The sequence below is a fragment of the Paralichthys olivaceus genome, chromosome 1 (assembly GCF_024713975.1).
Source record: "Paralichthys olivaceus isolate ysfri-2021 chromosome 1, ASM2471397v2, whole genome shotgun sequence".
NCBI classification, from domain to species: domain Eukaryota; kingdom Metazoa; phylum Chordata; class Actinopteri; order Pleuronectiformes; family Paralichthyidae; genus Paralichthys; species Paralichthys olivaceus.
In genome coordinates this window covers 6,370,218-6,395,549 of record NC_091093.1, presented here as the reverse complement: position 1 = coordinate 6,395,549, position 25,332 = coordinate 6,370,218, and the positions used below count along the sequence as shown (strand labels likewise).

Here is a 25,332-nt window from a genome sequence, read left to right as displayed (position 1 = left end):
TAAGCTATCCTGCTGCTGGCTGTAACTTCATATTAATCCTTCAGACATGACAGTGGTCAGTTTCCTCATCCAACCTTTATTGAGAAAACAAAGTGTGATTGGAAAAGTGATGATGATGGAGCATAAGGCTGAATACTTCATGCTACCATTCAAAAAAAACATCTTTCTTTTACCTCTCTGCCCACTATACTGCTGCGCTGTTAGTGCTGATCTTAAAGACTGAATCAGTCAAGCAATCACTGCTGCACTAGAACAGTATAAAATAGGGGCAGCAGAGTTTGTGTGATGAGGGATTTCTTTGCAGACTCAGACTTGCAAAACAGCAGTCTGTGTCCACAAAGCAATTACGGGTTATGTAATGAATAAGTGTGGCTAGGTGATGAAGTGGATCATTAAAACCAATTAATAAAATTATAAATAACTGTTAAATAAACGTAAATAGTGGGAAGTGAGTAATACTGTTGCGAGCCAAGTGATTTACTGATTGAAGCTCTTAGTTGTTATATTTCAAAATCAATTACTTTAATGTAGAATTAAAAGTCAATATCATCAGTTGCCTGGTGACTGAATATAACAATAGTTGACAGAAATGTTCTTTGAGAGATCAGAAATCCACAACGTTGTGAATAAAGTCCAGACGCTGATGGAGCACTGGCTGTCTGATTAAGTGCTCTTTTTGTGAGTGTATTGAACTGATTCTTGATTAACAATTGTAATCAATTCTAGGCCTGTACCCCCTCAAACCCACTCACAGTAGGAGCCAATCTAGAGGGCCATGAATATTTTTGAGCACATTTACAACACGCTGCCCGCTATCACTAAACCAGGGTACTTGGCACCAATCACATGGAGGGTCATGAATGCCGAATAGTGACAGCAAAATGGCCAAGACTGAACCCAGTGAGGAAGTGGACTGAACAAGCTCTGAATCTTGCCCTTGATTTCCCTCTTAAAGTTACCCATAGATTCTGTCAGTGCTTGTTTCTACGCTGCATTGAAGGAAAAGGTTTGCACAAATATTTAAACTCAAGATGCCACGTTTTGGCTGCTTGACATTGTACACATTTCTCTCTGAATCATCTTTAAAACTTTGGGATCTTTGGAAACATGGGACCTTTGGGGACATTGTTGTGTCTCAAAATGCGCAGCCACACAAGAGCAAGAAAGGGCCATCATTAGAATTTAATGGGACACAAAACTAATAACTTTCTTGATATCTCCTTTTTAAATCACAAGCAAGAGATTGCAGCTTCAAAGCGTTTCATCCCTCAACTCACGTGACAGGTGGTACTTTTGGGCTCGCAATAAATCAAAAGGCAAACAGCACAGTAAGCTAATTATTCCTGGGTTTTAGGGATTGTATGCTCAGAGCGGCAGACCTACATACAGTCTTTCTGCATGCTCAAATATTTGCTTAGCGATCATGTTTGTTTGGATGTGTGGCCATTGATTTGCTGTGCAAACAAATTCTATGAGCAGGACCAAAATAGCACGTTCCACTTCACTGGCTGATTCACATTAAAGGAGGGGCTGAGGATGAAGAAGTGTTGACAGAAAATAACTCCATATCTCATAAGCCCAACGACAATTATAGGCCTGAGGTAATGTGAAGTGCAGTGGCATTCCACGATGGGTCTCCCTTGGAGGAGGGGCCAACTTTCCTACAACATTTAACGGTGCAACTAAATATTAATGACGTAATGTGTAGAGTTCAGTGGCAGAGAGGAGGCTGTATTTATGACCACATTAACCCTTTAGGGGGACTCGGGCATAAAATGAGCCAAAGGGCCCCATTGACCTCACATTCTGGACATCCTCAAGTGCCCATCAAATACAGTTCACACAGAACACTGCAGCTGAAGTATATTTTGCCTAAACTCCTGAAAACAACCAGTCGCTTTCAAACTGGATTTCAGTTGACCCAAGGTTTGCTGTGTGTTCACTTTGTGGTAATTTAATTACACACTATCAAAGGAATATGCTCCATGTAACGTCTTTCAAACAAACATCTGTTATTTAAATTGATATTTAAGCAACATGGCAATTAAGAAAAGGGCCTTGGGTGAGGCAATAAGGTACAACCCACCTCAAGGTCCTGATCAATTAAGTTGATTTTATCCTATACTAGTGTATATACCCAAACAAAACATGGTTATTTATTAAATTAGAATTCTCTCTGATCTATAGATACTGATATGGGTTATTTTTCCTTCCTTCATTCTCTTAATTTGTGATTGTTGTGATTTGTGCTCAAACACATCACTCTTGTTGCTCCACCACCATCATCATCATCATCATCTAATCTGGATGCAAATGCAACTATTGACCATAAATGTGAACAAATGTGTGAAAATGTGTAGCTGAGGCCTGCTGACTGCCACATCAGCCGCTATGCATACAAATGATGTTCTGGAAGACGTCTCTGTCTCACAACCCCTCTCTCCTTCTCTCTGTCTCTCTCTTCCTCTGACTCTCACTCCACCCTTCCCGTCTTTTGCAGTAGCTGTCGCATCGCTGTTAACATTGCACTCACATTCTTCTGAGGCATCACCAAAAGGGACAGGTTGAAAATCATGTTAATAGTTGGCTGGGACAAAAGGCAAGGAGGCTATATTTATTCATTTATTTTATAGCTTATTAAGAATGGATCTCAAGGACTTGCCAACATTGTCTGCTCATACAGGCAATGTATGCCCTTGGCAGCAACCATAGGTGTGCTACAGAATAACATTGTATATTGACGAGCTGTTATGTGAAGAATTCATTTATACCGTGTTTGAGTCATTGTGTATTTCATTATACACATTATCAGGAAAAAAATTATATGTAAATTACATAATTTAATACCAACCTTGTATTTTAAATGTGCTGTATGTAGGATTTAGGGGGATCGACCGATAGAAAGAGAATATTATAATCATAATTCTGTTTTCATTAGTGTATAATCACGCGTCTCTATGAACAGTTAGTGTGACCACTACGAACAAAACCACTAGTAATGGTGTTTTTGGTCTTTTAGAATGGGCCATTTTGAATTCCACAGAAACAGCCGGTCCTCTTCGTTGGTTTAATTTGGATAACATAAAAACTACAAGACAGAAACGTGGTGCAAGGAGGATCAGGGAAGAACTCAGATTTTTTATCCACTGTCTTTACCTATCATTACCATATCTAAGAGTTTGAATTTAAGATAACTATTGGTCCTTGGAGGAGGTATGTGCTTTTTTGGGTACTGTTCTACTTGGTGATGGTGATATGAGTTGACCATTTACTAAATCTCTCCCACAAGCTGTGATTGTCCATCTAAGCAACCATAGGCTGCTTCACATTTTCAATTGGCATGCACACTGCAATATTGAGGATGGTGTATTGTTCAGGCTGAAAACCAGATACATGAGCGCAAAAGTTTAATGGATGGATTAATAATGATCTATAGATCTGTGCTCAAATTTACTGCAGTCATTAATATTCCTGCTAACTGGCTTACTAGATGCAGTACTAGCCAAACTCACCATTACTTCCAGAGCCAAAGTGCATTGTATGGGCTAGGCTGGTGGTACTACTCTTCAGTGGGATATTTGTACTCCATCCATGTTGGGGAACACTCAGCTAAATGTAGGCTACATGAGATCAAGTTCTAACTCAAAAAGCCATTTGCTCTAGAAATCAAAAATGTGGTTTAAATTTGTTTGGAAAAAAAGGCAAATCAAAAAGCTCTGCTTTGTTTGTCCAGTTAAAGTTGAAGGAAAAATCTGGATTTGCATTTTTCTTTAAAATACTGGGATAAAAATGTGGCTTCTTCTTTACTTGCATATCTACATAGATTTGAGGAGTATTTTCCACACAGGAACTTAGTTTGCGCAAAATCACAGGAGCCATCAAGTGTGTACAAAAACTACAGATTCAGATGGAAACATTAATAGTCAAATTCAGAGTTTCTCATCAAGCTCATGTTGCAAACATAGGCTTAATCAGCAAGTATTATACAGCTGATGTGATCTGTCTTGAAATCAATGGTTAATCTGCCTCTACTAATGTTAAATGCATTTGTGACAGAGTAGAATCAAAACAGGTGTAGTGACTGTAACAAAAGTTGTTTAACTTAACCTGCTATAAATCACAAAGGATACTCACACTCTACCCCCATTGATGGGAATATGGTTTAAATGTGCTGTTTTGCTCCCACAAAGTGCTAAAAAATATGAATATAGTCCATGTTGTTTGGAAATATCCTGTAACTGGGCATCATTATAAACAAATATATCAAAGATGCACATCAGATGGAGCAAATATAGACAATAATCCCCCCGATGTTCAACAGTCATTGAAAACTGCCTTACAGCTCACCTTTATGTAGTCCTCAGAGCTAAAAAGATGTGAAACCATTTGACTTTCCCGTCTTCAATGAACAGGCACTTGTTTGATGGAAGGGATCAAGTGCACCCTGTGGGTAGAATCATCTCTCCAGCATCCCTAAGAGATCTGGATGTTTGGCTTATGGCAGAAGCACTAGGAATGCACAGTTGCACTGTTCAAAAGCATTTTTGACTTTGACTGCTTCGCTTTTGTACATGTTAGGCTCCTTCTTGGCATGTGTGTCTCACTATGTCCCTAGAGTGAATTATCGCACCTCATTTGTCTTAAGATGTGATGTGTGAAAGTAAGTCAGGGCCGGCTAATTGATTTAGTTCCCATCCCTTGGGTTTCTTGTAATCCAATTATTAGAGTGCACATAATGATTTTAATTTAGTTTCTGATGTGGAAAGTAAATATACTTTATTTTCTGCTTAGAGAAGTGATGATGAAAAATATACTTACAGACTTAAATAGTGGCACACTGCGGAAAAGAAGTATTCTGTACCCACACTGTAATAATCTGATGCGCTTCTACTATTTCTGGTGAGGCAAGGAAACTAAGCCGATCCTTGCCACATGTCCAGTCATTTTGAGGGGATGTTGTTGTGCAGGCAGCTCACAGCCGGGGCTCAGGTGGCATAGAGAGGTGCAATTCAACAAGACAATTACCGCGGAAACCTAACCAATTGTCTGTGGGCCTGTAAATGAATTTTTGCTATTATTTCACTCCTGGCAAGATTTTTTAATAACTGCAAACCCAGCTTTTTTTTTTCCTCATCGAATAGATTAGTTAAATGTCAGGCAAAATGTAAATTAATTAATAAACACAAGCTCTGGTTATTATGCTCTTTCTATTACGCAGCTTTGCAGTGTTTAACGCGGTGTCCCATACAAGTAGCAGGCTATAACAGATTGCTTGTTTGGCACTAAGCAGGAGAGACGTGATTTGCAGTTTTTTTTTTTTTTTTGAGAAACAAGGTTGCAGGAGAATGAGTGACAAAGTTGTAATGGAAAAGACGTGCACAAATGTTTAGGAGTCACATATCTATCAATCACACCATGTTTACACAGGGCCAAGAAACATTTCTAAATGAAGTTCACAATTATTGATGCTATATGGGCTTCACTTTATTAACAATACCGTGAAGAATGGTTATGTTAAACAGGTTCCACAACACCTGTTATCACAGGTACACAGGGACATACTGTGCCTTTTGTGGTTAGAGTAGTAGGACTATATTTACCTACCAGTGTGATATCCTGGTAAAAATGCTCCAAATTTCACTTACTCCTTGTGCGTCATGTAGAGTTTCTCTATGTTGGAAACTCACCTTTATCCTGATTTGCACCATGGTGACTTGATTAAATACAAATTAAAGAAGAAGTTAGGCTAGTGGATAGGAGGAAGTTTGAATGGCTTTAAGGAAAACCTCAAGTATTTTAGGACACTATGGAAGACTTTGCTGCAGCGTCCCTGCTTATGTGGGTTTTGTTGTTTTTTGATGGTAGTTCATGAATGCATGTGCAGTACTGTGGTGTAGGAGACACTGCGATGGCCTTATGGGTATTGTGAGTTGTATAGTGAGGCAAAAAGAAACATAATCAGCTGATGGAATGCACCTGCAGCAAATAGATGCATCCCATCATCAGCCCGCTGTGCGGCTTTTGCCTTTTCTTTTTGCTTTGTTGTACAAGCCTCACAGTACCTGTGCAATACCCACCAGAATGTCTCAGTGGTCACAACGTTGCAAATAAATTACAGCTACCAGGAGGCTTCAAAACTATTGAGTGTGCAGGAAAGTCTTTGTTTTTCACCACAGAAGTGTAGGTTCGCAATGATAGATGTTAAAAAAAAAAAAAAAACTCCAAACAAAGACCTCACATTTCACGATCTCTTCATTCTTTCTTACTGCCGCAATCTCAATGGGAAATCTGGTACATGTTAACATATGAGTTTTTATTCAGAACTGTTTTATTGACAATATTATTATACAATGTTAGATCAAATGTTTACTTGCACTTGCTATAAAATAAATGGATTTATTGGTGCTTCACTAATGCTTATTTTCTTCCATTGAAGGAGACTGACAAAACCTGTTTTTGGTGAATGGTTTAAGCTTATGTTGGACATTGACTCTTTTGAATCATTGATAGCAACACTTTAGAATTACCTTAAATTTTAATTTAAATGTATATAAAGAAAGGAGTAAGATGTAGCAGATTAAAAATACTCCTTACTCCCGTTTTAATGTGCCTCACATCCTCTTATACTTATTATTTTCTATTTTAGTGGATTTCCTTTTTTTTAGATTATCCACTGTCATGATCTGATGTGTTTGTTGATTTTCTTTGACTTACCATAATGTGTTGTACTGTGCTGCATTTCATTAATTCTAAAATGGAAAAGGAAACTAAAGGAACTAATGAAAGGGCCATTTTGTTTTAAGGTTTTAAAAATGTGCGTTCTTCCTAAAGAATGTTTAATCTGATCTATCTTATAAAATAAATTATCGATTATCACTATATGTGCTACTTTCCAACAAGTTTAGGTCAAATTCACAAACCAGTAGTATATTGAATGACTTTAGTACACTTGAAGAGAAGACAGTTTACAACTGTATCAGTAGTTATAATGACAGAGCCTAAGGACAAGAACCAAGTGTCATAATTTTCCTCATGTGCCCTTGGAGAAAGACACAGTGGTGTCCTTCCCTAATAAAAGTTAAAAGAATCATAAAAAATATGACATTATTGCAGAGTAACTGGCTGTTATTCATAAAATAGTTTTGTGAGTGCAAATTCTGCGGATATTTAACTTTGCATTAATTATGTTTAAAATTCTAATGATTTAATACCAACACAAACAGAGTATGAATGTACAACATGCAGTTCATCCATATTAAAATTAGTGTTTCTATTAAAACAATGTTTAACTGAGCTTACAGAAGTATCATGCTGTTTTGTATAAAAAAAAAAATATTGTTTACAGAGAGTATGTGGGGACAATATGGCCTTTAATGTAATGAAATGAAAAAGTTAGGAGGAAAAAAATAGAAATTTAGCTTGTTTGGACTTTTGCATCATTTCAAATGGATGGAATAAGTTCTATGTTATGTAAAGCTATGTCCTTCCATCTAGCTGCTCTACCCTGTCATTTTATTGTGCATTTTGTGATTTTAGCATTTATGTTAATCCTGAAGTAATTTGTATACATCTGAAGGCAGCAGAAACAAACCATGAATAAAGTTTATTAAATATCACGGTGAACGTGATGACCGTCACTAGTTACACATTCAGTAAATATAGGAAGATAATAGCATTCACTTGAAAGTGTATTTCTGCTCACATTATATTAAATGTAGATTAACTATTCATTTTCTTCCAGCTTTGTCTCCTCCACGAAATGGCTGGCTCTTAAGTGACCAATGCTACACTAGTTAGCTAGTTCCTTACTTTTCCTGTCTGCTGTTTGTTGTTGTCTTCTGCAAAATCATAATAATACACAATCATAAAAATCCATAGTAGTTAAGAGAACAGCTGAGTTAGTGGGCTGTACTCTGTGGGACCACCATCACATACACGTCATGTGATTCATTGTTAACATTAAGATATTGATCAAAAGACAGTGATGACTCTGCTACAGTCATGGAGGACTGGAATCAAAATTTTAGATGCCAAGATTTAATTTAAGCATGATTTGCATTGTGTGATTTTTGTTTTTGTTAGGAACATGGATATATACATGGCTCAGGTGAGGTTGTCCTCTTTCTCTATAGATATAAACATATATAAACAATAGAACTTCTATGAACTGTTGTTGTTCATGGCTCTTTCAGATGAAACAGAGACTGTACTATAATTAGAGTGTAAAGCTTCCAGGTCTGAACAATGTGAGCGATGTTTTCAGGAGTTCTTTTGTTGCTCTTCATCTCCCTTAACTTCACCCCATCTATCAGAGCTTAAGAATTAATCAATGTATTTATAATGGCCTTCAAGCCCTGAAGCATCTCTCAAGGCTACGCAACCAAATAGGATGCAAAGCTGTGATCCTCAAAGAATTTCCATCACAGGAATAATGCGGTCCCAGGGCACCGCTGCAAACGCTTGCCCCGAGCATTAGGCACAGATAATTTAAACACATAAGCAGGTTCTTAGCGCACCTTAATCAATGCCATTGGTGTCTTTGAGTTGGGAGGGAGGGGAAAGCAATAAAGAGATAACACTGGTATAACCTGGGGACTCGCTGCAGAAGAAATATGGAGCGCTGAAGCCCTCTGGGTAATGAGAAACAAAACTCCTGACAAAGAATTCTCCTCCTGGAGTTTCTGCACCACAGCAAAGTCACATAATGAGCACGATCACACCTCACACATTCGACGAGTACAGAAAAAGATTACTGGAGTGCCATTTGACTCACAAATAAATGGTGCAATAAAGTTAACATGAGCCTTTGCCAAATCTGTGTCTGGCACATGATGTTTGAAAATAGCTGTTTTGGAGCAGACATGTCAGCACAAATACGAGCAATCCTCTCAAAATCCCATTGTGCTGGAATGTTTTATGATGTTATCAACTACTAAAAGGCATAAAAGAGCAAACAGAGCAGACAAGTGAAATTTCATATAGCGGTGTGTAATAAAATAATCCAACAAGCATAATTCAAAGACCCAATGGGAAGCCGGAAATTCTTCATCAGAGCACTTCTGCTGTAACCAGGCATCCACATCAACAGCTCCTTCCCCCATCTCCCATGAAACTGATATATGAAACCATTTCCCCAAAACCAAACATGCCCGAAAACATTATTAGTGCCATTTCCTCTTCTGTATTAAGGTGAGAAGTGCTGAAGGCAGATCGGACAGAGCCTTTCCCGGTGATGAAGTGCTTTCCTCTTTAGGTCTCTCACATATCACAGAGGAAATGTGTGAGATTTATCAGTGTTGGCCCTCTCAGGAGCTTTCTCTGTGGTGGAGCAGCTCTCTGAGGACAGTGCTGTGCTGCTCTTTCTCAGGGAGCAGGTGTACTTTTGTTTTGAATCATCTCTTTGATAGCATTGTCAAAAACTCAAAATGAGAGATAGATAACTGGAAAACAGAAGATTTGTGCATGTGTGTATTAATAGAATTGAGCTTATCCTGCTATTCAAAATCACAACAAATGATCAGTCCATATTAAATCCAAGGCTCCATTTGTGTAAAGTTTGTTTTGAAAATGACCAAACAGGGTTTTTATTATGCTTCATATATTATAAAGTTTTGACCTTTGTGGGTTTTGTATTCTTTATGCTTTCCTTGCATGTGCCACACTGAACTGTGCAACAAATTCTGTATTCTCATATTAATTATAACCATGAGTTCACAGCCTTTACCAAGTATAATTAAGCTATAGCAGGAAATTATGTTGCATCTTTGTGTTCATGTGTATACAACAGATAGATCACAGTTTGAGCAGCAGAGGCTTTGCAGCAACAAAAATGTTGTAGCAACATGTATCATGAAAATTTCTCATTGTGTACAGTAACAGTCAATAGATATGGTGCAGTTTTGTGTCACAATCGATTATTGTGATTCACTATGTTGTTGTTTTTTGCCCTTTCTGCAACTTAACTCTACTCCAATCCAAAGGTCTAATTGATTCATTTCCAGCCGAAATCTAGTCTTTGAGATGTTCTGCCTTGCTAACCAATAAACAATCAGGGTCTGGAAAAGCTAATTATATGATCATCAAATTGTTAACCCATGTGTGCATTTTCTAAACCACCTACCTGAGGGTCTGTCCCAGCATACAGTGGGTTAAAGGCAGGCCTTGACATATCCCCATAACTGCAACATATCTGTAACATGGTTAACACACAAACAAACAGACAGAAAAACAACATACATTCAGTCTGAGATTCAAGGCAATATAGGTTCAACTTCACAAGTATATATGTGCAAAGTGGAAGCAAACTGGGCCATCAGTCACACAAAGAACATGCAAAGGGCCCAGCAAGTGAAAGGCTACTATTTTGTCTTCATTGTCTTTGAATTTGCTCTTCTTAAATAGCAATCTTTAATAAAATATGTTTTAGACAAACAAAAGTCCACCCACATAACAGGAAGGCAGGTTTGAGTTAAATTAAAGATATATTTCAAACTGTTAATCATGCAAAGCAACTCTAGTGCAGCCCCAGAAAAACAAATCTTGTTATTTAGTTAGAAATATTAAAGGTCCCCTTTAAATCATGGAGCCTTTCATTAATATGTTTAATCCAGGAATCCTATGAGGCCGTATAGGCCCTGTGGTTCTGTGAGCTAAATGCTACTATAATTATATAAACTAGCTCACAGGAACAATGCTGCCATGCTTATCTTGTCCAGTGGTCCAAAATTAAAATCACCTAAATTAAATCAACAAATGCTGAAACCTATTTATGGTACTCAGTTACAGAACTTCTGGACTTAAGTAAATTCATTGACACACCTAAAGACATTTTCTATTATAATTTCTATTATGCTTTTCCTTTATTTCTGTAAGATATATAGATGGATTGATGGAGCATCATCATCAGTATGCGTGTCATCTTTCATCAAAGATGGTTACCGGGAATTTCAGAGCTCTAAACGACTTTTGAAAATTGTTGTTAATAACATTTTTTATCGGAAATATGTTGATTCCGATACATGTATGTTATATGTAACAGTTTTTAAAAGAAAGGCATTTTAGCAAAGAGTCAACAAGAAGACAATGAAATATCTATGTTGATTACAACACCTGGCCTACTACCAAGTGGATTTACTCCTTCAGTGGTCTCCTGCACTGTGTCGAAGTTAGCTAAACCACAGTCGCAGTAAAGCGTACCATGCTAATGAATAATACAAAAGAAGTCAGTGTTTCTGTTCTCAATTTCACATTAGAATGTGCATTGCTGTAATCTTGAATGAACATCACTGCTAGCTTGTTCACGAAAAAAAAACAAAGTGCTTTTAAACAACTTGTCAAATTAAATTGTCAATGAAATAAATGCCAATATAAAATCCTAAGATGTCTAATGTCAAACAAATTACCTTACAGCACTGTTTCTACAATGCTCCAAAGCCGATTCACACCAACTGCTTTCAGCACATGTCTGCCTTACTGACTGACAAACCAGGAAGAGCTCCACAGGAAGTAAGTAAACAGGAAGTGACTGAACAGAATGTGATTTAACAGGAAGTGACATCTTAAATACAACAGGAAATACAGATTTTTAGCACTAAGTTTGTTAAACTGTAGAGCAGCACTTATTATTTTCAACTAAAAATAAATACCAGTGAAGTAGTTAAATATTAAATTCCTGAAAGGCAACACAACCCCACAAGCCTGTTACCTGCCTGTTACAATGTTTTATATTGCCCGATGAATGTGGCCAAATTTTAAACAAGTTCAACTTTTATTCTCGTGAAACAAAGGCTGAGGCATCGGACTGTTATGAATGCTAGATTCTAATTAACTTTTACAATAATTCACTCAAACTTTACAGCCCCTCAAATCCTCATAATAAAGGTGCCTGAGACTTTCCATCCACTGTATCTTAGAGGTAGTTAAAGCAAGCATAGTGTCCTGATTTGAGTTAGTTAGTGCACATCGTGCCAGTCGCAGTTTCCTGTGGTGCTCTACCATGACCTGCTGCAGGTGATGCTGTTGCTCATCTGTCATCAACACCTCAGGGGTCACATCGAGACAAAGAAAATCCATCTCTTCAATTGTCATTCAAGCATATTTCCCACATGTACAATTAATAAGAGGTGTGTATAAAATTGTATCAACAGATTGTGATTAAAAAACTTTATCAGTTCTGTCACACAATACGCAGGTCCTTTTTTTAATATTTGGTGCTGCGGTTATTCATGCTGGCCACTCTCATATTCTGGATCAGATTCAGGCATGTGCAGAATTGAGAAGTTTTTATTTACAATTAATTGTGTTCTGTTACTTACTTTCAGTAACTAGTTTTACAACTACACCAGTAGCCTGTACTCACAAACACTGGATGTGCTGCCCTTTGACAAACGTTGAGATGTTCAGCCAATCAGGAGAAAGCTGGCTTTTAAGGAAGCCTCTTACGGAAGCATGAGCAGATATTGCCTGCTCCAGTCAGAGCTTCAACTGAGGTGTTGCATAACAGGCAGTCTGAGATAAAGAATTACTTTTTTAAAAACTAAATCATGCAAAGCCACTCTAGTGGAGTCTGAGAATAGAAAATAAAGAGCAGGATATGAGCATAATATGTACCCTTTAAATCATAGAGCCTTTCATTAATATTTTTTAAATCCAGGAATCCTGTGAGGCTGTACTTAGGCACTGTGGTGCTTTGAGCTAAATGCTACCATAATCATGTTAACTTGCTCACTGTGATATTGCTGCCATGCTGGTGTAAAGTAGGTATCCTTAATACAATATTCACTGTGTTAGTTTCGTGTGCTAGCATGTCAGCATTTGCTAATAAGCATTAAAGCAGAGTACAGCTGATGCTGACGTAAATTTCATTCGTTTTACAGGTATTTGGTCAAAAAAGTATTGGATGAATTAATACCAAATGATGGTGCTAGAGGACATGTTGAAGGAACACCAAAGTGATAACAATTCAATTGGGATACAATAGCTGTTAAGATATTTCACGTAAAACCACTGTTGTGTACCACAGGTTGCACTGAAGGAAAAGTCAGGAAACCATTCAAAGTTATAATAAATAACATGTCTCACAATCCAGATTTTCGATGAGATGTTTCAGTTTTGGAGCTTTCTACAGCAGGAAATACATTCTGACCCATTAAAACAGAGGAAACACGTCTCAGTTCAATCAAAAGTTTAGTTCAAGTCAAAAACAGCCCAGGGTTAAGTCTGGTTATAAGGTTCACACATGAAGCCTAGCATAAGTTCAGACAGGAAGACATTCTCTGCATCTCATTTATTCATAATTCTATTTCATTCACCTCACCTCTAATAAACTGACTGTTGGACAATAATCCAATCAGATTTTGCCATGACCTCCATCAGCCAATCCTGTCTTTGCTGTCAAACATTTGACTTCCTCCTCCCCAGTCACCTCCAGTGCCCTGGTCAAGTTTAGGGGAGTCCACTCACATTTCCTCAATCACATCCGACGCCACTATAGACCCCAGGGGTTTCTTATAAAGTGATGTGATATAAATGAGAGTCTGATCAGACCTTCAGTTCATCAAGCATGTGCGTTCATCCACTTTACACCTCCTGTGGTGTTGTTGGTATTAATTAAAAGTTCCTGGGCTGAATCACCAACACATCTCTCTGGCAGGTTGTACAAACCTTGTGTTCATACATGCCTGTACCTAATGCAAATATTGTTGACAGCCTACAACGACCGGTGTGATAGTGTCAGTAGAGCAAGAATCGGGGAATGCAACAGTTGAGTGACCACACACAGTCAGGAGTGACTTTGCAAAGCTCCATAATGCAGACGAGTGAAGTCAGATGAAGCCATCCCTCATTGGGAGCGTGTCCCAGGATTGCACACCCTCTTGCTGGGAAGCATTTAATTTCTCCTTTCGGCACAGTGACACTTCAGTCTTTTCTCTGTAATTATGCTTTATTAATGTTATGTAATTTGGCAAGACAGAATCTTGGATGCAGCGGCACAGTTATTGACATTAGCTGGCGATGCTTCTTTCCTGTGGCTTCAATGAAAAGACCGTGCCTAATTATGGTCCGATTAGGGTTTTTATCTCCGAGGCTGTGTGTGGTGCCGCTGACAGCTCGTGGACACGACTGCACACTCTGTTTTCACAGACAGGAAGCTCAGTGTTTTCCTTGTGTTAGACTATATCAGAGCTTGTAAGCTTTGTAAATACATCATTTATTCACCAGCTGTTGTACAGAAGTTACAAAAATTTTGACATCAACGTTTGACAACTGAACAATACCCACTGTCAAAGTGGTTTAGACTTCAGAAACTTTGGCCCTTACTCAGTTTCATCATCTTACTTTCAGGGGATGAAACCTGAAAAGTACTCACCATCTTCAAAATGTAATAAATAGTGTTTGGGAGAAAGATGACATTCTAAGGTGCCATTTCTACAGTAATGGCTTGGTGGCTCTTATGCCTTAGCTCTCCATTGTAAGGTAATGATGTATTATTACATTTTGAAATTGGGTCAGTTTTATCACAAGAGGAAATAGGCAATATGAAAGCACAGCTTTGTTTCACAGAGATTGTCATCAAAAGCACAGACAGAGGTTTCAAGGGATGATCAATACTCAGAAGTTTCAAGGGATGATCAATACTCAAAATCAGAAGTAGAGGCTGCAGGGTGGGGTGTGTCTTACAGTCGCTAGGCAATTACAGGCACTTAAGAAATGATTATATTATAACATTTGATGGAAAAGGCTTTGATTCCTGAGATCCCATAACTATACATGTAAACATTGCATCTTAAGTCAAATCAACAATACCTGAAATGTAGCACATATGGTGGCAGTTTGGGGGGGCCATCATTGCAAAAAGTCAAATGCAGCATATATAAGCTAACAGATGATCACATATGTTTTAGACAAACTCCCAGTCAAAGGTTTTTTTAGTAGAGCAAATAACAAAGATCGGTGAAGACATCTTCCACAGCTTTCCTTTTCTCCTGGCTCAGCATTCACCCCTGCCATCATTGGCTTGCTTACAATCCTTCTGATCGTCCGAATGCTGGTGTTTTGTTATTTTTGCCCTGCGTGGTTTTGTGTTAGCTATGCTGCTGTGTTTTCTTCTTCTGTGATGGCAGTGTTATAATCTTCAGAGAAAACTATAAGGAAAAACTAAAAGAAATTATAGCCTCATATTTTCAAACCTGAATTATTGTTTGGTTCTATTAAGCTTTGGTTGTGATGTAGCCCACTTCAGACCACAAAAAAATATTACAAAACACGCTGATGTGGTAGTAGATTTAAAGTGCTCATTTGTGTCATGTTAAAATACTGCATGTTGTTCACTTTCTGGCTGCCTGGACTTTGAGAAGTGTGCACCTTTACAAAAAATTTACAATATACACGTTTTTTTCTACATTTCAACTTCAGAGCACATCAGAATAAAGGTTATTTCCTAAAGGCAATAAACACACAGCATAGCCAACAGGAAGCACCAACAGGCACTGAAATAACAGTAGGGAGCCATTTACTGAGGAGGATCAAGTCATTTCTAAAAAAGAAATAGAAATAGAAAAATTATACAAAGAAAATTACACAAAGATTTGAAATTACTATTAAGTAATATTTAAAAAATTTTTGTATAATTTTGGTAGGTAGGAAAGGACGACTGACAACTACTTGCATCCAAAAGTTAATTATTGTGACTTTCATTGTACATTTTATTGTAAAGAACTTCATTAAAATTATAATTTCATGTTCCTTAATCAGAATTATATACAGTATACTGTATATAACAAAAGAGACGGCGTGAAACGGGGCATACTGGATGGTATAGTAGTGACAGTCTGAAATAGTCCATAAATTCAAACCCAGGTGGCTCTTCCGCTCTCAGTGCTGCTGCATACAGGCTCCTGAGTTAGTTCCTCCATGCTGGAGTCCGTCACTGCTGCAGTGTGGTCATGTCTCCTCCAGGGTTTTAAAAGCTCCTTTTGGTGAGCTTTAAAAGCAAGACCATGAGCCATGTTTTCAGAATATGCTAAATTCAAACATCCATCAGCAACCGAGGCACTGAGATAAAGAAGACAACTACAGAAGTGAAGCTCTGTAGCTCCTCAATGTAACAAGAACATTTCCAAATATATTGAGTAAAAAAACAGTTCAGAGTTCAAAAATAGATAGTCCATAATTATATTTTTACATTAAGTGGAGCAGAAACCTTATACGTAAGCAAGGGCACATTTATGCAGCATGAACAAAACACATCATCTGCTGGAAATTGATACTAGCCTTAGATTGCTATCGAATTTTCTCTCCTTTTAAATGGTCGGCAAAAACAGGATAGTCCATCATTGAGGAGCTTCATGAGGACTCTTTGATATTTGCTCTTTGATATTGACCACACAATCAATAGAGCTTTCCTACAGCAGAGCTGGTAATATTACTCAATTTTCACAGTTAGGTAATATTAGTCCCGTAAGAGCCTATCTATTGATCTGACCACACACAGACCTCTTATACTTTCAGGAGCACTCCTCGAGATCCAGTATGAGAACGACAACACTGCCCAGTTAGGGAGGCGGCAGCAGAACGTTTTCACATTTAATACATTTTTTTTCTCAATATTTAATAGTGTCTGTTGTTGTTGGCCAAAACCAGGGTGAAATGAAGGCAAAGACATATCAATCAAAAAAAGAATGATCTGTACTTGAACAGGATACAGTTCGTTTAGTGAGGTTTGGCTACTAACTGCAAGAAAACACTAGGAGAGCTGAATTCCTTCTCTCTGTATCCTGTGTGTGTTGTGCAACACATTTTACATCCTGCTGTTTACTTCATGCTTCCCCACTATTTCACAGAATGTGAAACGTAAAGAACTGGAATACTGAACTAACAAGTGCAGAAAAGACAAAGGCTACTATCATTTAAACCTGTAGGTCAACAATGCAGCATTTGAGATTTTAAAAAAAGAGAAATCAAATCTAATTTGTTTCATAACTATGTTAGTTAAATCTCAAGGAAAAAACAATGTGCTTTTTGTTAAGAATACAGTGAACATTAAAATATATTTTGGATTCTAATTTCAACGATTTATATGTTATGTTTGTTTGCATTAACAATTCAAAGTGTAGAATTTAGAGACTGCTATTGGTAAATTTGCATGTTGCAGTTGAATACACCTCACCTCATCCTACCTTCCAAACATGAAAGAGAACCTGAGAGCCTTCAGTTGTGGTGTTTAGTTTGTCCATTTGGACGACTATGAAAAACATGGCGGCCTCCGTAAAGAGGACCTGCTTCTGATGTAAACAAGAGTAAAGAAAAAAGCTATTTGTACGATCTAGATGATCACACACTAGTGAAAACATTGCTAGGGTTATTTTATATTCAATTTCTGTCAATAGACTATTTTCACCTAAATCTTACACACTTTCCACTCTTCTTGGTACTTACTCTATGGTGTACTACTCATGCAATGTAGCCGCAAGTTTATCAAAGGCTTTACAGTGCATTTGTTGTTCTAGATATCCAAGATGTCATCCAATGTATACATGGAATGAAATGCATTTTTTTAAATAAAGCAAAAGAAAAAGAAGGAAACATTGCACTTCATGTTATAACTATCTGTGACATTTAATTTTTGCATGGCAGGAATTTAAAGGTACAGTGTGTAGAATTTAGCGACATCTATTGGTGAAATTACATGTGGCAGCTGAATACCCCTCACCTCACCCTCCCCTTCCAAACATGACAGAGAACAACCTTCAGTTGTCATAAAAACTCAACAGGTGTTTAGTTTTTCCTGTCTGGACTACTGTAAAAAACATGGCGGCCTCCGTAGAGCGGACCCCTAGATGTAAATATAAAGTATTTAATGGTCCAGTGTGTAAGATTTAGGTGAAAGGGATCTATTGGCAGAAATGTAATGTAGAATAATCTTCATGATGTTTTCACTAGTTTGTTTCATCTTAATTGTATGAATTGTAGTTTTCTTTACCTCAGAAAATAACCTTTATATTTAAATACTTTATATTTACATCAAGGGGACCCTCTCTACGGTGGCCGCCATGTTTTTTCAATTTGTCCAGACTGGACAAACTAAACACCTTCTGAGTTTTTATGAAATTTAAAGGCTACCACAGGCTTTTATTCCCCATATCATTCTGTTGCTTTGTTATTCATTCATCGTGTCATTTTTATGGTTTTACCTGGACTAACAGAGTTGGATTTATGTTTTCCACTCTTCTCCATGTCTTGTGTTTGCCAGCAGAATATCTGAACAAAGTTTACACAGGGATTTGCAAAAGTTGGTGAGGGTTCTTTCAAATAAGGTATATAACTTCTTAATAGACTCAAGTTACATAATCTAACTTTGTGTGTCAGACTGTAAGAAAGCTCCAGTTTTAGTCCAGCCAGATAGAATGAAACATACCTTCCTGCATCTGTCTGTGTGAAGAGGTGGAACAGAAGTCCTCCTGCCCACTGAGAGCAAATATAGATGGAACTATTCACTTACATGAAACACATAAACAGGGAATGTAGAACTGACCAAGCTTGACAACTGCTAGAAATTGGCAAGATGTGCTCACACTGGATGTCAAGTAAAGGTACTTCAAGTACACTAATGGCGCCAGGAGCAGTGTCTTGATTAGCAAGTCCCATAAGAATGCACATATGCGCTTACAGCCCACTGATGTATAAAGAGACCGTACTACAAGATGTTGCCCCATTTATTCTATAGAAACTAGCTCATTGGGCACAAATGTCCCAAAGTTTGTCAGGTTTGGAGTAAGAAATAATTTAAAAGAGATTATGTTTTTTCGAGTATTCCCTTACTCTAATGTGTTTTGGCAAGTTTCTTTATTCAATGAACATCTCATCTCAAACTACTTTAGGGAAATTAAGTTTGGTTGTTTTGGGGAACACAATTTAATGTAAATTACCATTTTATTTGATATAAAATGGTAATTTCATTTCTTGTATACTAAATGCAAAGTATATACTATAAACATCTAAATATCACTTGATGTCCCAATAACTCTGTGAAAAGCCTCCAGCCTCAAAGTGAGGGCTGGCTCAGGTGAACCCTGATCCATCTCTTATACTCTTGGCCCAGGCTGCTGGAGAAACGGACACTATGCACTGAGTAATGTCTCCCTCTGCACTAGTTTATTCTGTTCATTATTATACCTATTATTAATGGAGCAAGGCTCCTGAGTTATTTGAGGCAGTCTAGTCGAACTACACTGAGCTACTCGTGTGACAAGCTTCACATAATCATTGACCACAATCGTTCCCAAACTACAGTTCAGGACCCCCTAAGGGATGAGGGTCAACACATGATTACCAGAAATATAATTAAATTAATGTATTTTTTCTATAATTGTGACAAAAGATTAAATATTAGTTGTTGACCAAACATTAGCCAATTATCTGTTTGGCTGATCTGTTTTATCTTGACTTAACCAGAGAATGTGTTGTAATTTAATGAATCAAATCTTCATAGTATTGTCTCTAAAGCATGCAGAGATGCTGAATCTAGGGCAACTGACTTGATTGTAGATACTTTTCAACTTTTAATATCATAACCATATATGTAACTTGGTTTGTTATGGTTCTTAGTTGGTGTAATGCCATTAGAATTGTTAGAGTCAACCAGAAATTAACACTTCCTCCAACCCTAAAACGGATAATTCTGTAGTTTTACAGTATATCATTGTATGTCTGTATCATTCACGGACACTTCATTCAATATTTTGTGAAATTACAGCATATTATTTGCATAAAATGTCTTCACTGCTGAAAATCCTAATAATCAAATCTGTAACATTTATCTTTTAAACTGAAATTCATCAAAGGGAGAAGTTACAGTTGAGCCTTGTATGTTGCCACTTAAATGAGACACAAACCCTTTAACATCTGCATATTCTCTGATGCAAAAATTCAATGCACACTTCAACTGTACAGATAAATTACAGTTCTAAGTTTGTCTGGTCCTTGTGTCTGGGTGTGTTCATGACGTACGAACAGCAAAGCAGTTGAATGTATGAAACTTTCTTCCACAATCTTTATGGCAAGTGCATTGTTAATATGTCTGTGTGATCTGCAGTGCTTCATACATGTCTGGTGACATGGGTGGAAAAAAAAAATTCCGTGGCCACGACTTGCTTAACGCGTGGGAACAAGATAATTATTAGGTGGCCACGAATTAATAAGACGTGGCCACGAGAAATGTTTGTCATTTTATCAGTGAGACTGTTGACTTTCTGGCATCAGTAGCTTCAGCCGCATACATGGACAAGTTTGATCTGATTTCGTTTTATTTTAATCCAGGGTGTAGCGACCCTGCTTTCCAGCTGGACTGGCAGTCTGCCTCTCAGCCAATCAGGGAAGTGCATGTTGAAAATGCTGAATGTGCGCGCCGTTGATTGGTGGGTGTGGCAGGGCCAGTGTGTGTGTGTGTATGGAACGGAGGGCGAAAGGAGATGAGATACGTCTCTGTGTGCTGGAGTTCACAAAGTTTGTTCATGGTAAAAAGAACGAAAATATCTAACAACTTCACAGTGTCCAACCATTGCTAAAACGACAGTGAGCTGGGTACTTAGCATACACAATGTTAATCACATAATGTTTAATTAATTTTACCACAGAAGTGTAAGAGAGGTTCCTCCAAATCTGAAATTCAAACAAAACTTTGAGTTTAATGACCAACTTGTGCGGCAGTTGCTTTCTCGTGTATCCTCTTAAGACCTCAGCGGGGGTTCTTGTTCCCACAATGCAATGTGTCATTTAAAAAAAACTGATAAAATACCTGTGAAAAGTAAATCCTTGACATTAAAATTGAGATTGAGAATATAGGATGAGATGTTGAATGTCCCTTGTACCTTTGAAGGTCTTCTGCACAAATTAGGCAACCAACTGCCAGTGGATGTTAGCAGGTGTTATTAGGGACATAACTTTAGTTGTGCACCTTAGCGTCATCAAGTGTTTTTCGGCTTGTAATCAATGATAAAGGCCGAACTCAAGGGTATGATGAGGATGTGGGCTACTGGCCCGATTGGGAGTATTATGAAAGCCATGTGGCTAGCTCAGTACATCAAACATCATTACCTCTCTTTTTAAACTAAACACTTTACCATTTTAGAATAAAGTACAAGACGGAGAATATACCTTGTACATTCTGCCACACTAATTAATGCCTACCCTGTACCTTTGTGTCATCAGGTGTTTCTGCCTTTTATTAGACATTACATTCTTATGTAAAATGAACAATTGGAGGACAGCAATTTAAAAACAATTTGAAAAGCACACGGCATTGGAGCACTGGTACATGGACCTTTTTTCCCACTTCAGGTTCAGCAAGAGATATTAATTCCTTTCACCATCTTTTGGATCTTCTCTTCATTCTTCAGAATGTTGGACTTAACAGCACAAATCTTGTTCAGTTGGTCTGCGATCAGCTGCTCCAGCTCAGCTAGTTCTGCTTTCAAAGGATCCAGAGTGGGGTCAGTCGCTCTCTGTTCCTCTAGCAAGGCCTGTGCATGCTTCTTGTTCACCTGTCGCCAAGTTTGATGTTCAGCCACCATGGCGTCTGTGTTCTCTTGGATGTTGTCCATGCTCTTGCCTAAAGGAAGAAAACTACAGCAAACCTTCTGGATGGATGAGTGCAGCCATTCAATTTCCCTTGTCACTGTATCCTCGTCTTTCTTCCATGCTGCTTCAGAAACCCAGTTCTGCTCTTTGGAATTGGGGAATGACGATGACAACTCTACCTCCATGTTAGGAGCACGTGGGATTAGATGGACAGCCACCTCCTTGACAAATTGCTTATCTTCACCCTCTCTATCCACGATGATAGGTACTGGGTGTATGTCACTAAGAAGTCTCCCAGCTGAGGTCATACCAGGGTAAGTCTTCTGTGACTTGACCCAAGGAGTTGCTGGGCAAGCACTGCTGGGCTGTGTTATACGTCTCTTGCTGGAAGCCATTCCAGATGGTACTATGGAGCCTACATCATCCCCATTTTCCAGAAGAACAAAGCTCTGAGTTAATTGTGCATGTCTGTTTCCCTCACTAACAAAGTCATCGTATTTTCCAATTTTACATCTTTGCCCCTGCCCTTTGGTAGATGGAGGCTGGGGTTTTCTACCTGGAATGTCAGAAGCTGTCTTTCCCCAGCCCTCTGGTTCTGCTGATACTCTTGCCCTACTTTTTCCATTTACAGTTTTGTTGCCCTCTTCCCTGTCTTTGTTTTGCTTCCGCTCTATGTGTCTTTGTTGTTTCTTATTTATTTCCAAATCTCTGGGGGAGTCTCTCTCTCTTGTCATTTCTCGCTCGTTATCCCACTGCTTGTCCTTTTCCCTTCCTCGATCACTCTCTCTTTCCTTCTGCCTGTCTTTATCTCTGTCTTTGTCTTGCACCTGGTCTTGGCTCTTGTATTTGACACATTTTTGGCAATGGTCATTTACACTGTCAGAGCACTTCCTGACCCTGTGGTGCTTCTTTTCCACGTCTCTCAGTAGATGCTGCTGCTCTTCAGGCTGGTCTGGGATATGGTCACCACTACAACGGTGCTTTGTTATCTTTCTTCTTTCCTCTCTACTCAGGTGACGTTCACATTCTTCCCTCTTCTCCTTGGATGTGGATGTGCTGGCCTTGGTCTTCATGTCCACTTTTTTTTTACCCAGTACTCGCTTCACTGCATGATCACTTGGCAACTTGTTGAGGCAACACTTGGCGATGGCTTGCAGCAGCTCATTGGTTTTCTCAGGCTGATGACCAGCCACAATGTGTGCTGGCTTTGCCGCCAGGGCCTTGCCACTCACCAGCATCACAACATCGATGGCTTTCTGGAGGAAGGCTATCTTGGATTGCTTATCTTTAACATTGTCTGAATTCAATTCATTCTCTTCATACAGGTCTTTCATAAAACCAGTGGTCCTGATGACCTCACTGACAATGTCGAGGAGGTATCGAAAAGGGAGTTTTTTCAGCAAGTTCTCCGTGAGAGCCGGTTTCTTTATCACTCTGCCCAGCAATTCCTGGGTCTTTTTCACCACTGCCGGATTCATGACAGTGAATTCGTCCTTGAGCTGTTCCATTTTTCTCAAAAGGGTCACGGACACTCACTGCTTTCAGTATTCTAATCTATAGAGGAAACACATAAAATCAGCAGCTTGCTCAATGAACAGATGACTTTGATAGGTTTATTCTTTAGCTGGCATGCTTGCTCTGCTAGATAAATATATCAAAGACATGACATACTGAAAGACAAAATGTTGGAACAGACTTTTATCTGAATTTTTTTAAACTGTTTTACATGAGGATAATCAATATACTTATTTATTTCCCATTTCCAGTCTTTAAACTCATCAAGATTTATGGTGCTAACAGCAGTCCAAAAAAGTATTGTAAAACTTGAATGCTATGTGAAAATAACCTCTTAAATCCTGTGGGTTTTCTGAAAAACTTCATAGGAACGTGAAATAAAACATTTCAATGACTCTATTTGGTGCTCAGGCCCCTTAGTTTTTTATTTCAGTTTCAGCGATTTATACAATCATGTTTACAGTTTTTCCAGCTGTTTTTGTATTGTCTTATTTTCCAGCTGTATCCATATGGTTTACAGATTGGTTCAATAAAATTAAATCAAAATAATATAAAACAAAATCAAGGCTTTACTCCTGCTTAAAGTGTTGATGCTTGGATCAACAAAAGGTACAATTTATAAGAGATGATAAGAAAAACAGAAAAACCATGCAAAACAAAGGTAAAAGTAAGAGAAAGAAAAAAAAAGGGGGAGAAGGAGAGAGGGTCGGGGTCAGGGAGGGGAGAGGTTTATGTGTGTAGTGGCCTGAGCGTGTATGCACAAAGAGGTATGTTAAGCTGGGAAGACAAAGATTCATGTATAATTCAGAATGTGAAGGAGGATTCAGATCCCTTCACTGTATCAGTACGCCTATGGCAGAGCTCCATCTTCTAATAAATATTTCTTTTTGGAGTCTCAGGCAGTATGTTATTTGTTCCAGCTGGTAAATCTCCCATATCTTCTCGGTCCACACATGTCGGGGGGTCAGGTTTTAACCACTCGATTGTAATGCATTTAATTGCTGCTGTTACCAATTTTTGTAAAAGATATTTTTTAGCTCTTCCATCAATGCCCACCGGTGAAGTGCCCAGTAGTGCTACCCTTGGATCTTTTGTAATACTTTGATGAAATACTATTTCAAGTGTCTCAAAAACCTCTTTCCAAAATGTTCTTAATTTGGTGCATATCCAAAATATGAGGGTATGGTTAACAATTTGTGTACCACAATTTCTCCAGCATTTATTTAAGTATGTTGAACCCATTTTAGCCACTATTTCTGGTGTTCGAAAGAATCTCATTATTACCTTCCATTTGAATTCCCTCCATGTATTTCAGTTGGTTACCAGATGTGTTCTAGTGCATATTTCTTCCCAGTTGTCCTGTGGTATGTTTGCATTCATTTCAGTTTCCCTTGGATCTGTAGTGTATTATTAAAAGTCATGCCCTAAAATATTCGATAAAAGTGACCTATAATTTTCTTACCCCCATTTCCAGTTTGTAATTTTATCAATAACTCCTCAATTGGAGTGGGCTCCAAGACTTTATTCATATATTCATATTATTATTTATGTTTTGTTAAAAAGGTCCTTAATTGTAAAAAAAATGATATCTAAAGAAGTCTGTGTTAGGCAGCATGAATTCTTCTCTTATCTGTTCAAATGATTTAAGGCTGCCATCCTTATGGAGTTAGTGTAGACTAGTGAGTCCATGTTCTGCCTACTTTCTAAAACCTGCATCTATATGGGACAGTGCAAAATCTTTATAAATCCAATGTCGGTTAGTGCTGAAATTGCTTTAGGCAATCCAAATGACAGTTTTATTTTCCTCCAAATTGTTAGTGAGACTCTGGTCCATTCACCCATTGGAGTTTAATGGGATGTCTAGGAAAAGCAGGGTCTGTAGGGGGCTTGCACATAAACTTTTCTCTTAGTTGAGCCAACGTGTACATGGGAGATCCTGAATCCTTATTGAATGGTTTTAACTGTCTGGCCAAAAAATAATGTCTTAGATTAGAGAGTTTGAGCCCTCCATGTGATTTAGGTAGGTGCGATGTTTTTAGTCTAATTCTTCGCCTTCCTTGCCATATAAATTTTGAAATAAGACTGTCTAGTTTATCAAATGTAGATTTTGGAATATCAATTGGTAACATCTGAAATAGATAGAGACGCTTAGGCAGCACATTCATGCACACACTTTCAATACAGCCTAACAGAGACATTGAGAGTGTTGAGCATCCTCCTATCATCCGTATACGTTTTTTA

The 25,332-nt window shown here is 38.1% G+C and overlaps 1 long non-coding RNA gene and 1 pseudogene across 3 annotated transcripts in view; both read right to left on the bottom strand.

Moving 5' to 3' along the window:
• Positions 1-11,525, bottom strand: part of LOC138412412 (uncharacterized) — an 87,755-nt gene extending 76,230 nt beyond the window's left edge. For all 3 annotated transcript variants that reach the window (XR_011244817.1, XR_011244804.1, XR_011244808.1), the window contains exons 1-2: positions 11,403-11,525; positions 10,121-10,189 (exon numbers count right to left, since the gene is read on the bottom strand). This is a non-coding gene — a long non-coding RNA (uncharacterized lncRNA). The remainder of the gene's footprint in view (positions 1-10,120; positions 10,190-11,402) is intronic.
• Positions 11,526-21,338: 9,813 nt separating this feature from the next.
• Positions 21,339-23,135, bottom strand: LOC109624851 (TRAF3-interacting protein 1 pseudogene; annotated as a pseudogene).
• Between the last annotated feature and the right edge of the window lie 2,197 nt (positions 23,136-25,332).